This window comes from Fukomys damarensis, unplaced genomic scaffold (genome assembly GCF_012274545.1).
Source record: "Fukomys damarensis isolate Sample0158 unplaced genomic scaffold, DMR_v1.0_HiC HiC_scaffold_18, whole genome shotgun sequence".
Lineage (NCBI taxonomy): Eukaryota > Metazoa > Chordata > Mammalia > Rodentia > Bathyergidae > Fukomys > Fukomys damarensis.
The window spans coordinates 1,403,409-1,417,413 of NW_022900930.1; the positions used below are offsets into that span (position 1 = coordinate 1,403,409).

Here is a 14,005-nt window from a genome sequence, read left to right on the forward strand (position 1 = left end):
ACGGTCAAATCACAATTTCTGGATAACTGCTCACTTAGGGGAGGATTTCACTGTGCTTCAAGTAATTGTAACCAGGACCTCTTAACAGTGTGGGGTAGGGTGGCCATTAATTCAAAGGGAGATTTACTTGTTTGTGGGGAACCCCCACAGCTGGGTTCCAGCCAAACCCACTGATTCATTTGGCCCAAAGCTCCAGAGAAAACCAGAAAAATCAACTAGATCTGAGCCTGCCAGGAAGGAAGATGGCTTCATCCTAGGAAAGTTTCAGAGCCTACTTACTGCTAAGGGTGAGATACTTAGTGCTACAAACATGCCTACAGAGAAGAATCAAGTAAACATGCATACACAAAATCATTTCAAGGGGCCAGGGATATAGCTCAATGGCAGCACGTCCTGAGTTGAATTCCTGATACCAAAAAAAAAAAAAAAAATCATTTCAAGGACTTCTGAATATTAACAAGAAAAGGAATCCTGAAAGAGAAAGTAAGAGCAATTTAACTTAAAATGACCTCTATCTTAGTTCTGATCCAGTCATAAGGTACATGGCAAAGACTATTACTACTCCCAATTGCAGAACCAAAAAGTTGTTAGCTATTGTTTCTCTATGATATATTCTAACTCAGGAGACCATGAGTGTTAGAATATATGCATGCCAACTCAAAAAGCTTTCTAAAAGGACCATTTTATCAAAAAGACATGCTTAGGCCACACAGAGAAACATGCATTTTTAAAGCACACCAAGTACAATGCCTGTCACATATCAGGTGGCACATCCTATCATTTCATTAGGGTAAGAAGAAACCCAGAGGACTGTCTTTAGTTCTGGGCCCTAAACTTTAAGATGGCTTAGAGAGAAAAGCATTTCATAGTAGGTCACAAAATACAAAATCCACACACCAAAAATTAGAACACACATAGAAATAGTAAGTGATGAATAAAAAACTAGCTTTAAAACAGAAATATGAATTAAAACTGCCTGGCAAACCAAGATATACCATATAAAAGTACAAATCCCCAAGGACGAATGTCATTATATTGTACACTAATGAATAACTACGTGGCAAAAAAAAATGGATAAACCACTGTATTGGTGAGAATAAAATGACCTCAGATACCACAGGTTGCTGGGTAATATGGTACAACCTCCATGGAGAATAATTTAGCAAAGCCATAAAAGAAATTTAAATACATATGACCTGAGATCCAGCAATACCATTTAGAGAAATTTATCCTAAGGATATATTCAAGCAGTGCTTTCAACCTGGGGCAATTTCTGCCTTTTTGCTGTCACAACTAGGAATGGGAATGCTATTAGTGTACAGTACCCAAAGGGCTAGGATAATGTTAAAAATCCCATACAGCACAGGACAGCTCCACAACAAAGACTCATTTGGCTGGGTGTGGTGGCGTGTACCCATAATCGAAGCACTCTAGGTGAGGCAGGAGGATCACAAGTTTGAGCCTAGTCGGGCAACACAGTCACTTAGTGAGATGCTCTCTCAAATTTAAAAATAATAAAATGGCTGGAGATGTTCAGTAAAAAGGCCCAAGATTCAATCCCTAGTACCACAAAAAAAAGTCTTGCCCCAGCTGCTAAGGTTAGGAAACTTACTGACAGCCTCACTGTTTGTAATACCAAAAGAAAGATCAATGTCCATCAATAGAGGATAGACATACTACTATTATTCCTCTGTTAATAAGGGATCCCAGGACCAGGAATTTAGCTCAGTGGCACCGCACCTGCCTCACAAGCACAAGGTCCTGAGTTCAATATCCAGTACCACAAAAAGTGGTGGGGTATCCTCTACAAATACACTATTTTTTTTTTTTTATACTGGGGATCCAACACAGGACCTCACACTTGCCCAGCAGACACTGTGCCAATGAGCTACATCCTTGGCCCTTATACATACACTAATAATAAACAATCACGATTAGATGGGACAAAATACCACAACTTACAAAAAGAGAGGTTTATTTTGGCTCTTGGTTTTTTGATGCTTCTGTCCATAGTCTGCTGGCTTGAAGGCAGAGACAGCATGTTGGATGGGAATGGCAGGAGGGCTGCTCATCATGGCAGCCAGGAAGAGACAGGGAAGGGAGGATTCAGGGAGGGTATGTACCTTCCAGGTCATGCCACAGGGACACCCCCCTTTCCAGCCAGACCCCGTCTCCTAAAGCACACTCAGCTTTGAAGTTGAGTGTGGAATAAACCACTGATGAGTACAGCAGCCCCATAGTCCAATCGCCTCCCAAAGCCCCACCTCTGGACACAGGAGGCTTGAGGGGATATTCTTGATCTAAACCATTACAAATATCCACATAAATACAAAAGTAAGGGAGGGAAGAAATACATATACGGGGGAGTGTTTATATGTATATGCAAAGAATATCTGTGGGGAAGTACACAAGACACTGACTACCTACAGCACCAGGAGAAGGATGTCACTATTTCCTCTCAGTGTCTTTGAAATTGCACTGCTTATCACTTTGAAGATGTTAACAGTCACATTTCTCAAAAATCAAAAGAAACACACCAGGGCTTGAATCCAGCCTTCCTCACTTATTAGCATAAGTGGGATTACGTCAATCATTTAACCTCTTCCAATTTCTGTTCAACACTGTCTACTGAAAGCACTGTTCAAAAGTTTATGAAGTGGTAACACTCTTCACACACTGTAAATTCTCAAAATACATGAACTATTATTTTTACTTCTACTCTTAAGTCCCTGTCATGAGGAAGGAGGAGGGTCAGTTGAAGGTGCTTCTCAAAAGGTAAGGATATTATGCCAATATGAACTATTTTTCAGTGTAAGAATATGAATTCTTTTTCACACTCTGCCTAAAGGTGTTCAGAATTCCCCAAAATGGATGAGGCATGAAGATTCTACCCAGAAACTGCATGTGGTCTACAGCCACACCACAACAGATGCTCCCAATCTCGTCTGATCTCAAGCTAAGCAGGTTCAGGCCGGGTTAGTACTTGGATGGGAAACTGCATGTGGTGTGACAAGCAGGCAAAACAAAGCCCAGCCAGTGTCTGCAGAGGAACCTGGGAGAAAACAAAACCTCTAGAAATCAGGAAAAGTAAATACTCAAGACTTGAGGAGGGTATGTGGTGTGAATGCATAAGCAAAGTCTAAGAAGCTGTCTTTGTAGTTCTGAGTCAAGACAATAAACAGCTGTACTGAGAGAGCAGGGATGCAAGCAGTGTGGGACTGAGAAGACAGACAGACCATCCTCTGGCCACCATTGGAGCACTTACTGCCCACCCAGGATACAGGCTGTGTGAAATAAATCAGAATCTCTGGGGGCAGGAAAATACCAAATTGTAATATACGAGGCTCAGAAGATAAGGCTACCAACTTGGTTGTAAAGCAGGATTAGGACAAGTGCCTGCCTCTGAGCCCATGTTTTTTAACCACTATGCCTTCCTACCCCTCAAATTACTTCAAAAATAAATTAACAGCTCCCTCATGCCTGCTCTATAGGACTACTCGTGACTGCAGAAAAACCGTTAAGTCAGATCCCTAATCAGAAGAAACAAATATGGATTTGTTTTGTTTTTGTTTTTGGTACGAGGGATTGAACTCAGGACCTTGCGCTTGAGAGACAAGGGTCGGAACCAATGAGCTAAATCCCTGGCCCTGGATTTGGTTTTTTGGGGTTTTTTTTGGGGGGGTGGGGTGAGACAGGATCTCACTATGTAGTTGAGATTGACCTGGAACTCACTATGTAGCCCAGGCTGGTCTCCAGCAATCCTCCTGCCTCAGCTTCCCGAGTGCTGGGATTACAGGTGTGCGCCCACCAAGCCCGGCCTTGGATTTGTTTTTAAACAGGTGATTTTAATGTGTAACCAGAATTGGATTAAGGATTATTACTAATTAACTCAGCAAAGAACAGGTGGAAACTGAGAAAAAAAAAACAACTATGATCAGAAATATTCCTAAGAAAAACGTGTCAACTCCCCTTGCTTAAAAAACCAAAAAAAAAGATAAAGGAATATAGACAAATTGGAAGTACATTCAAAGAGAGCTGGTGAGAGGATTTAACCGCATCACAGGACCATGAAAACTGGAGGCCCTGATCAAGCTGGCTGTCCAGTAGGAAAGGCAGTCTGCTGCGGACACTCTGAGGCAAGAGCCTTGGTGTTAAGACTGGCAGTTACCAGTGCACTTTGTATCTCGATTTGGAGATTTCAACCCCAATCCTTGGGGCTGGAGGTGTAGCTCAGTGTAAGCATGTGCTTGCCATGTACAAAGATGTGGATTAGCTCTCTCCACACACACACACACACACACACACACACACACACACACTCACTCACTCACTCTCACAGCTCTGATGGGAATGTAAATTAGTGCAGATATGGAAAATTTGGTCAAACATAGCTACCATATGACCTAGCAATTCCACTCCTAGGTACACATCGAAAAGAAACAAAAACAACTGTCTGCACAAAATGAAGATGCACATGAGTGCTTAAGGCAGCATGGTTCACAAAAGTACAAATAAGGCAACAACCAAAATGTTCATCAATGACAAGCCAAGTGTGGTACATTCACACAATGGAATATTATTTGGCTATAAAATGAAATGAAATGCTGATTATCATTACATGAATGAATCTTGCACACTAAAAGAAGTCAGTCACAAAAGATTCTACTTACAGGCTGGGGATGTAGCTCAGTGGTGCTGCACCTGCCTGGCAAGTACAAGCAAGGTCCTAAATTTGATCCGTGGTATCACACACACACACACACACACTTATATGCAACTGGAAAATCTACAGAGACAGAAAGTAGATGAGTGGTTGCTTAGGGTAGGGAGAATAAGGAGATATAGGAATAATAACTAAAAGGTGTAGTTTCTTCTTGAAGTGATGAAAATGTTCTAAAATTGAGTGTGGTGAAGACCGCTATATGGCTGAACTGCTTAGCATATGAACTATATCTCAGTATAGCTATTTTATTTAAAGTCCCTGGGATTAATCCCCAGCATCCCACTACAGATGGATAGATAGATAATCTAGATATGTATATCATGCCTGGCCTCAATGAGACCTTCACACAGCCAACATGCTGTTCTCAGTAAACAACAGGCTGCCCTTGACAAACAGAACAGATGGCCTAAAGAAAATTTAGGACAAGTTATACAGTCTCCCTGGCACCAAGAGTCCAGTATTATATGCACACCTGCACTGACCGTCCTTGGACCCTTAGTCATAAACATTCCACTCCAGATTGTAGCCCCCCTCAAACCCTATGTAAACTTAATTTCCCTCCTAGCTAGCTGCTGAAATCTTCCTCAACTTCAGTCTGTTTGCACCCAGACAGGAATAAAGCTTTTATTGCTCACACAGAGCATGTATCGGAGTGGCCCATTTGTAACAATATATACAGTGGCACCTTGTTCATGAACTTAATTCTTTCCATGATTCTGCTCACAAACCTAATCAGACAAGAATCTAATCAAATTCAATGGTTAAATTCAATGTTGGCCTTATGGGGAAATCTGATTCAGTTCTTGTCCAGTGTGGGTTGCTACCAAAATGGTGGAAAGAATTAAGTTGGTGAACTGAGATATGGACGCACGGACGGATGCTGCTCAGAACAGGCTGGGTTAGGGATGTAGCTCAGTGACAGAATGCTTGTCTAGCATCAGAGAGACCCTGGCTTCAATCCCAACATGGGGGTTGAGGTGGGGGTGGGAGGGTTGCTTAGGAAATATTCATCTGTATCTGGGTTCTACGGAGTGGAAGACAAATTGTAGTGACCAGACCACATAGCTCTTAAGATTCCTTCCCAAAACAAGAGTTTTATTATGTGTCTTTTCTTAAAATTGTGAAATGCTAAGGAAGTGGTAAAGCACAATGGTTATAAACAGAAAATTGGAGCTGGGCATGGTGGTGCATGCCTGTAATCCCAGCACTAGGAAAGATGAGGCAGGAGGCCTGCCACAATTTAGAGGCAGCCTGAGCTGCACAGTGAGTTCAAAGCCAGCCTGAACTAAACAGTGGGGCCCTGTCTCCAAGACCAAAATCAAAACAAAGAGAATTGGTCACACTGCATTCAAAATCAGCCTCCATTACTTTCTAGCTGTGTGACATCAAGACAGTTACGATCAAGCTAGTAATGCAGTAGCTGGCACAGGTGCTCAATAAACAGAGGATACAACTGTAAATCACTATAAAGCAGAGGCAATAGTAAAATGACAAACCACATTAGTAGCTGATCACTGAAAATTCTAGGTAAACAACTTCACTTTATGGCTCAAATAACTAAGCCTTGCTGGGCATGGTGGTGCATGCCTGTAATCCCAGCACTCGGGAGGCTGAGGCAGGAGGATCACTGTGAGTCTGAGACCAGACTGGGCTACATAGTGAGTTCCAGGTCAGTCTCAACTACACAGTGAGATCCTGTGTCAAAAAAAAAGCAAACAAACAAACAACCTGAGCCTTGAAAGGTTAAATGACTGGAACAAATTACAGAACTGGCCAGTAACTTCATCAGTACTGTCACAGAAGCAGCACAAGCCAGACATCTACTCTATACTATGACCTCTCACTGGCCTTGGGGTGGGTTACACTTCAAAGAAATGCCATTCAGTTTTTCCTAGTTTGCTCTATCCAGACACAGTCACACCAAACACCTCACTTTTGGTGAGATACAAACATGATTAAACAAACACGGATACCCAGGGACAAAGGAAAATGTATGCAGGCTGAATTTAATGTTAAGTGTCTCCAGAATTTGTCTGAGCTGGGCACAATGGCGCACACTGTAATGCCAGCACTTGTGAGGCTGAGGCAGGAGGATCACTGTGAGTTCCAGACAGCCTGGACTATACAGTTACTTCAAGGCCAGCCTAAACTATATAGCAAGATCTTGTCTAAAAAAAAAAATTTTTTTTTTGCTTTAATTAGAGCACTGCTGTATAATATGAAGAGTGTGTCTCCAACAACACTCACTAGGCTGAAGTAAACCTGAAAAACTACAAACATACGGCTGACAGACATCAAGCACGGATAAAAGAAATCATCCAGGATACAGCCAGGATATAACCAGCCAAAGAATGACTCAGCTCACTAGGAGGAAGATAGAATGTGGTCAGTTTGAGGGTCTTGGTCTTAAATATCTAAGGTCATTCACATCTCACCTCAATTAGCACTAGATAATAAGTAACACAGTATCAAATTCACCCCGAACAATGTAACAGTCTCTTGAAGCTAGAGGTTGAGTTAGGAGGATATTTTTCTATTTTTACTTTTTACCTGGTTTATTTCATTCAGTATAATTATTCTGAGAATCACTCATGTTGGGGAAAGGAAGAGAAAGCATCAAAATATATTAAGTATACGTATCTACTCCCTAAAATGACTGTAAATATTAAGCCCTGCAAACATATACTAATAAAAATTTTTTAAAAAATCACTCATGTTGCCAACACTACAGTTTCTTTTCACTACTGAGAACAGTATCACTCCCTTACTTGGATATAACAGTATTTTAGTTGTTTCACTTTGGAGCTACTACAAATAAAGCTGCTATTCACACGTCTTTACTTGGATATATTCTTTGATTTCTCTGGGTAGATACCTAGAGCAGTGTTGGCAAACCTTTTAGAGCTTTCAATGATAAACAGTCAGCTGTGGCAAGTGTGCCACAGGTTCGCCCCTGCTGACCTGGAGGATACCGTAGTGGAATGACCCATTCTGGGGCATATACACGTTCAGCATTCTGTGAAACTTGTCAAAGTCTCTCTTTAAAATGGCTGTATCATTTTGTATTCCCATCAGCAATGCAATGTAAAAAAAAAAAACAAAAAAACTCAATTGCTCTATAAACTCTATATTCCACCTGTGATAGGACCAATCTTTTCAATTTTAGGCATACTAATAATGGATGTGAAATGGAACCTAATAATTCTAATTTTCACTTCCCTGATGAATGTGGCGCACCTTTTTCAGGTGCATATTTGCCATCATAGCCTCTCTTTAGAGAAGTGCCTTTATTTATTTGCCCATTTCTTGTTAGTTTTGTTACTGACCATTTTAGAAGTTTTTCCCAAAGACTAAGTAGTTGTATTTAAAATGCCAAAGCATTACTGAACTATACGCTTAACAAATGGTTTAAGATAGTTGAAGAAAAAAGTGAAACTGATCATCTCACATAAGGGTTTCATCACAAAGGCACAAAATTCGTCAGACTTTGTTCACCTCCATACATACAAATCATACAAACATGAAAGAAAAAAATCCATGACCACAACTATAAACTGTAACCTGAGATGAACATTACTATGCAAATTAAAACGCTCTTTCATCTTATGTTCCACTGACAGATCTACACAGTCCAATAGAGCAGCCACTAACCCATGTGAATGACCTTTGCAGCACTTGAAATATGCTACAAATATGCTCTGTAGATGAAAATTCACATGCAAATGAGCTCATTAAACTTTATGATTGCATAGTAAAGTGATTCTAAATAAGCTGAATTAAATACAAGATATTAAAATTACTTCTACCTGTTTCTTTTCTTTTGAAACAGATTTCTTTGGGAGGCTGAGGCAAGAGGATCACCATGAGTTTGAGGCTACACAGTGAGTTCAAGACCAGCCTGAACTACATGAGACCCTGTCTCAAAGGGTGGGGTGGGGCAGATATTTAGCTCAGTGGTTCCACCGCTTGCCCCATAAGTGCAAGGTCCCAAGTTCGATCCCCAGTACCAAAAAAAAAAAAAAAGGGAATTGCAGTGGGAAACATTTGAGAGGTGGGAACCCATTGCTGTGGGCACAGAAGAGAGCTGGCAGCTGGGAGTAAGAGGCGGGCTCTGTCCTGACAAGTGTGGACATTCCCCAGAAGCACTTGCCCCCCCCTGATACTACCCCCCACAACCCCTCAACAGGAGTTAGGGTGCTCACCTCCTCAGTGGATGTTTCTTCCGGAATTGCAGTGGGAAACATTTGAGAGGTGGGAACCCATTGCTGTGGGCACAGAAGAGAGCTGGCAGCTGGGAGTAAGAGGCGGGCTCTGTCCTGACAAGTGTGGACATTCCCCAGAAGCACTTGCCCCCTGCTGATACTACCCCCCACAACCCCTCAACAGGAGTTAGGGTGCTCACCTCCTCAGTGGATGTTTCTTCCCTTATTCTCTTTTCTACTTGTATGTGTGATCTAGGACCCTCAGAGAACAGATGACAGAAGGCATCTCTCCCAGGTAACCCTTCTCTTCCGTCCCAGGAGGGTAGGCAATTCTCAGGAGGAGTTCCCACACCTCCATCAAGTCCCCATTCAGACCGGCACCAATGTTTGCCTCTGAGGACACTGACAGCTCACAGAAAGCCAGGCTGGTGCCCAGGAGGGAGGGCAGGTACTCCCCACCTCCCGCCTCCCCTGTGCTCCTCATCTCTCCCTCCTCCTTTCTTACCATTTTTTTGTACTTGAGGCCTTCTCCATGAGCACCGGCTCAGCTGGAAGGAGGGAGGCAGGAGTCTGGTGGGAAGCCTTGTCGAGAGACATGGCTTTAGAGGCTTTAAAGACTGTGTGATGATGAACGAGCTCTCTGTATGTTGGGGGATGATGGTGCCCAATGCTGTATGGTGGAATTTGATTTATTAAATTAACGTCAAACTGGAGTCTTAAAAAAAAAAAAAAAGATATCAAGGGCTGAGGTGCAGCTCAGTGGTAAAGCATTTGTCTACCATGCATGAGGCCCTGGTTCCATCCCCGGCATCACTCACGTACCTACACACACAAGTTTTTAGGTTTTAAAATGCTTATTTGACAAATAATTATATATACCGTGCTCAAATGTGATGTTTCGATCCCACATATACGTTGAGATGATTAAATCAAGGTAATTAATATATTTTTTAAAAATAGCTACTACAAAATTTAAAATGACACATGTGTTTGTATTTCTGGTACAGTACTGATCAAAAAAATTTAAAAGAAGGGCCAGGGATTCAGCTCAGTGGTGCTGCTGACTGCCTTACAAGCGCAAGGTCCTGAGTTTGATTCCTGGTATAAAAAAAAAATTACAGGTGACTGTATAATTCATCTACAACTGGTAAATAAAAACATTTTTATCTCTTCGTACTTCTCACAGGTGTGAAGAAAATGTTATCCAGAAAGGGGTTAAACTGGAACCAGGAGTCTTAAGTTTATCAACCTAGATAACAAGACAGTGGGGTCTCTTAAAAAAAAAGAAAAAAAGAATGAATTTATTCAAGAATGAGCTGCAGAGTGTAATGTGGAATATGCATGCCGTGAGAGATCACAGGCTTTAAAAGGTAAAATGAGGACACATAAATTGGGTCTAAAGTATAACCCCGGGCTAGTGGACTCAGTAACGAGGGTAGCATGAGGCTAAACAGGAATATGTACGTAGTCGCTTGGTAGACATCCTCACATTAGTGCTCTGTGTGTACGGCTATGGTTTTCAGAGTCTCTCATAGTTTTTATCATAGGTTTTATGGTCTCCCAACTCCTTGTCAGGGTCTGACGGGATGACTGTGGCTCTGACCACGCTCACTGGTTCTGGGCACAGCTGTTACTCTCTGGTCTATATGACCTTGCATAAGTCATCTGGCTTTCCTGGAGTCAAGTTTCCTCACCAGTTCTGTTTTCTTTTTGAAAGGCTAAAGGTATAGTGCAGTGGTAGTGTGTGTACTCAGCATGCTGGAGGGCCAGCCAAAAAAAGAAGAGTCATATATATTATATTCCTCACGATAAAGCATTTTTCTAGTACTACCGATCTTATGTTTAGGAGGAGATGCAATACATATACACCTATTATGTTAGGCAAAACAGAGTGCCGAAGAAAGGCAACACACCAGTAATTATTGTTATGTGGTCTAAAGCAGAGAAAGTACCTTATATGAATTAGGATATTCCTTTTAGCCCTCTAATTCCATTCTCTCAAGAAGTATTAATCACATTACAGAGGCACTATTACGTAGCTTAGCGATACATGGAATGGATAACATTCAACCAAGACTCCCCATGAGCACAATGATACTGAAGTAATTAACATGTCATTATGAAGCTCTATTCTATTTTACTTTAAGAAGTAACTTTGTAGCTACTTACTCAAATGTTTGAGCTTAACCAGGTTTAAATATTCTCCACAAAGCAATACATTTTCTTTATAAAAGGTTAACTTCGCACATAAATTAACACTGCTTTAGCAGAATACACTTAGCAAGTTAGGTTAGACTTTTGAAAGACTAACCACAGCACTCTTCTGGACATCACAAACAGGAAATGATGTATCAGGACAACATGTCGTGGTTATTTCACTGCTAAATGTTAACCTGGATGTGAATAACAATCACTGCACTGAGGTCAAACTCACAAACACCAAGTCCAACCTGTAGGTTAATTTACAATTATGTCACAACATATAAATATTATGATCTCACATGCAAACACACAATTCTACATACAAAGATTTACTTGTTCGCAGCACTCCCCGGAGGAGGAGGATATCCTCCTATTCAGAGTAAGAAAGATGGAATGTAGTTTAGCTATAGAGCACTTCCCTAGCAGCTGTGAGGCCCTGGAGAGCCAGCACCTTGGGGAACGAGCAAGGGAAACAAGCAAAACTATAATGTGTGTTGCACAATGACATTTCAATCATCAAGGACCACCTACACAACAGAGATCTGGTGAGACTGTACAGCCCAGTGACATGGAGCCATCTTAGTTTTGTGCAGGTATGCTCTACAAGTTCCAACAACAAAATCTCCTACCCATGTATTTCTTAGAATGTATTCCCATTAAGTGAGTCTACCTCCCTTTAGCTATAAGGGACTTCCTACCAGCACAAAGCTTGCTAAGAAATTCACATCAAAGCTTAACTGTTAAAGCATCCAAACCAGACCCTTATTTGTTCAAGGAATAAAAAGATTTATAGGAGAATACTATTATTCCGTCAGTACAAAGAGTAAAACGCCAAGGTTGCACTCCAAATCATTCTAGTCTTCCTCAGTAACTGTTTGTTGGTTTTGTTTTTGGTGCTGCTGATGCTCAAACCCAGGCAGGCCTGCATACGTAATAGCCTAGAAGTACTCTACCACCCAGTTAAACTACATCCCCAGTCGCTCCCCGAGTAACTACTGTATTAAACAGCTGCCAATGTTATCTGAATCTTCATAGCTCCTTCTCATTCTCAATCTAAGGTCAGATTATTCTTATGCTTCCTAAAAACTGTAATTAGAACTTAGTATTTCCAAAGTTTTTAGAAATAATTTTGAGACAGGCTCTCCAGTTTCACTGTTCTGGAATTTGGTGGGAAAGTTCATGCTTATGATCCACAGCCTGCATGAATGTTAGGGTTTTTCAGTCACAGTCCTTCTCGGTTCTTTCCAGAAAAAAAGAAAGTCAAACAAGTCTTATGGTACAGGAGAAAGACAAATGCATGTGGACTTGGGAGATGTTGTTTCTAGCCTCAGTTCAGTCTCTTCAAAGAAAATGAACTTCTGTGGACCTTTATGGAGCCTCATAAAAACAAAATGGGATGAGATGTTCTAGAAATTCTCACTGAAATCAGAACTACTTTTGGTTTTAACCTGTTTCCCAGTAGCTTGTCATTAGATACCCTTTTCTGGTCTTCTCCAAGTCATCACACATTTCTTTGTTGAAGAAGTTTTGTTTTTTGTTTTTTTGGTACTAGGAATTGAACAAATTCAGGGCACTGTACTTGCCGTGCAAGCATCGTGCGGCTGAGCTATATTCCTAGCCCTAGTTGAAGGACTAGTAATATGATTGTTCAATAAAAGTACATTATAGTGGTGTATGATACTTAGTTACTTTCTCTTCGCTGAGACACAACACCCAACACCCACAGCTCTAAAGAGAAAGATTTATTTTGGCTCACAGTCTGTAGAGGTTTCAGTCCACAGCTAGCTCCAAGGCAGGGTAGATGGCAGGTGGTAAGGTATGGAGAAGCAGAGTGCGATCAAGGGGGAGGGAGAGACACACCACCCTTCCAGGCCAGGGCCCCCAGCGACCACCTAATCCAACCAGGCTTCACCTCCCAAATCACATCAGCTGCAAACTCATTAGTGGACTGGTCCTCTAATGAGTATTAGGCCCCCATGAGCCAATCATCTCCATAACACCCCAACGCAAGACACTTTCATAACTAGGACTTTTATTCTGAATCGTAAACTATTTCTGAAAATACGGGTTCATCTTCCATCAAGAATTTCTCCCCAGGGTTGAAGGTATAGCTCAGTTGTAGAGAATGAGCTTATGGAAAACACTGAATTCGAGCCCCAGTATCAAAAAATAAAGGAATTCAGACAGGCGTGGGGGAACACAGCTGTAATCCCAACACTCGGGGAGGATGAGGCAGGATCACAAGTTTACAGTACAGCCTGGGCAACTTATGAAACCCTGTCTCAAAACACAAAGTCAAAAAAGAGCTCAATGTGAAACCCCAGTAGTGCAATTAATTATTTTCTCCCTGAATCACGGGAGAAATGGATGAGAGAGGTGAACGGGGCCCAGGTTGACGGGATGGGACACAGATACACGCTGGTTCACTATTCTCTCCTGTCTCAAATTCTCCAAAATACAAAGCTAAAACATACACACGTCACTTTTAAAGAGAAAAACCAATACCTCACAAGCCTTATTACAGGGTTTTGTCCATACAGTCTTTGGTTTAAAAGTGCTTTTCACACCATTTTCGTTAAGTTGAGATAGAATCTCCAAGACGAGAGACTAGGCGGGGAGGTTCTCAAGTTCAGCCAAAATGAAGCAGAGTGAACCAGAAACAAAATTCTGCAAACGACTTCAAGGCCTCCGACTGGAACATCCCCGGCAGGGAAGGGCAAGGGCCCCGCCGGCGTGGGCCACACGCGGCTCGCGGGCTGTTACTTCTGGTCCACAAAAGTTGAAGCCCTCCGCGGGACGGAAGGTGCAGAAATAAGCAAGAAATAAGGCGGGAGGGTGCCCGGCCGGGCGCGGACGCCGGCGCCGAAGCCTCTGGAGG

General features: G+C 41.9%; 1 protein-coding gene across 1 annotated transcript in view; it reads right to left on the reverse strand.

Annotated features, from left to right (window-relative positions):
* Gpat4 (glycerol-3-phosphate acyltransferase 4) overlaps positions 1-13,955 on the reverse strand; it is a 41,633-nt gene extending 27,678 nt beyond the window's left edge. The window contains exon 1 of the mRNA XM_010617131.3: positions 13,633-13,955. The gene's annotated coding sequence lies outside the window, so the exon portion shown is untranslated. The remainder of the gene's footprint in view (positions 1-13,632) is intronic.
* Positions 13,956-14,005: the final 50 nt, after the last annotated feature.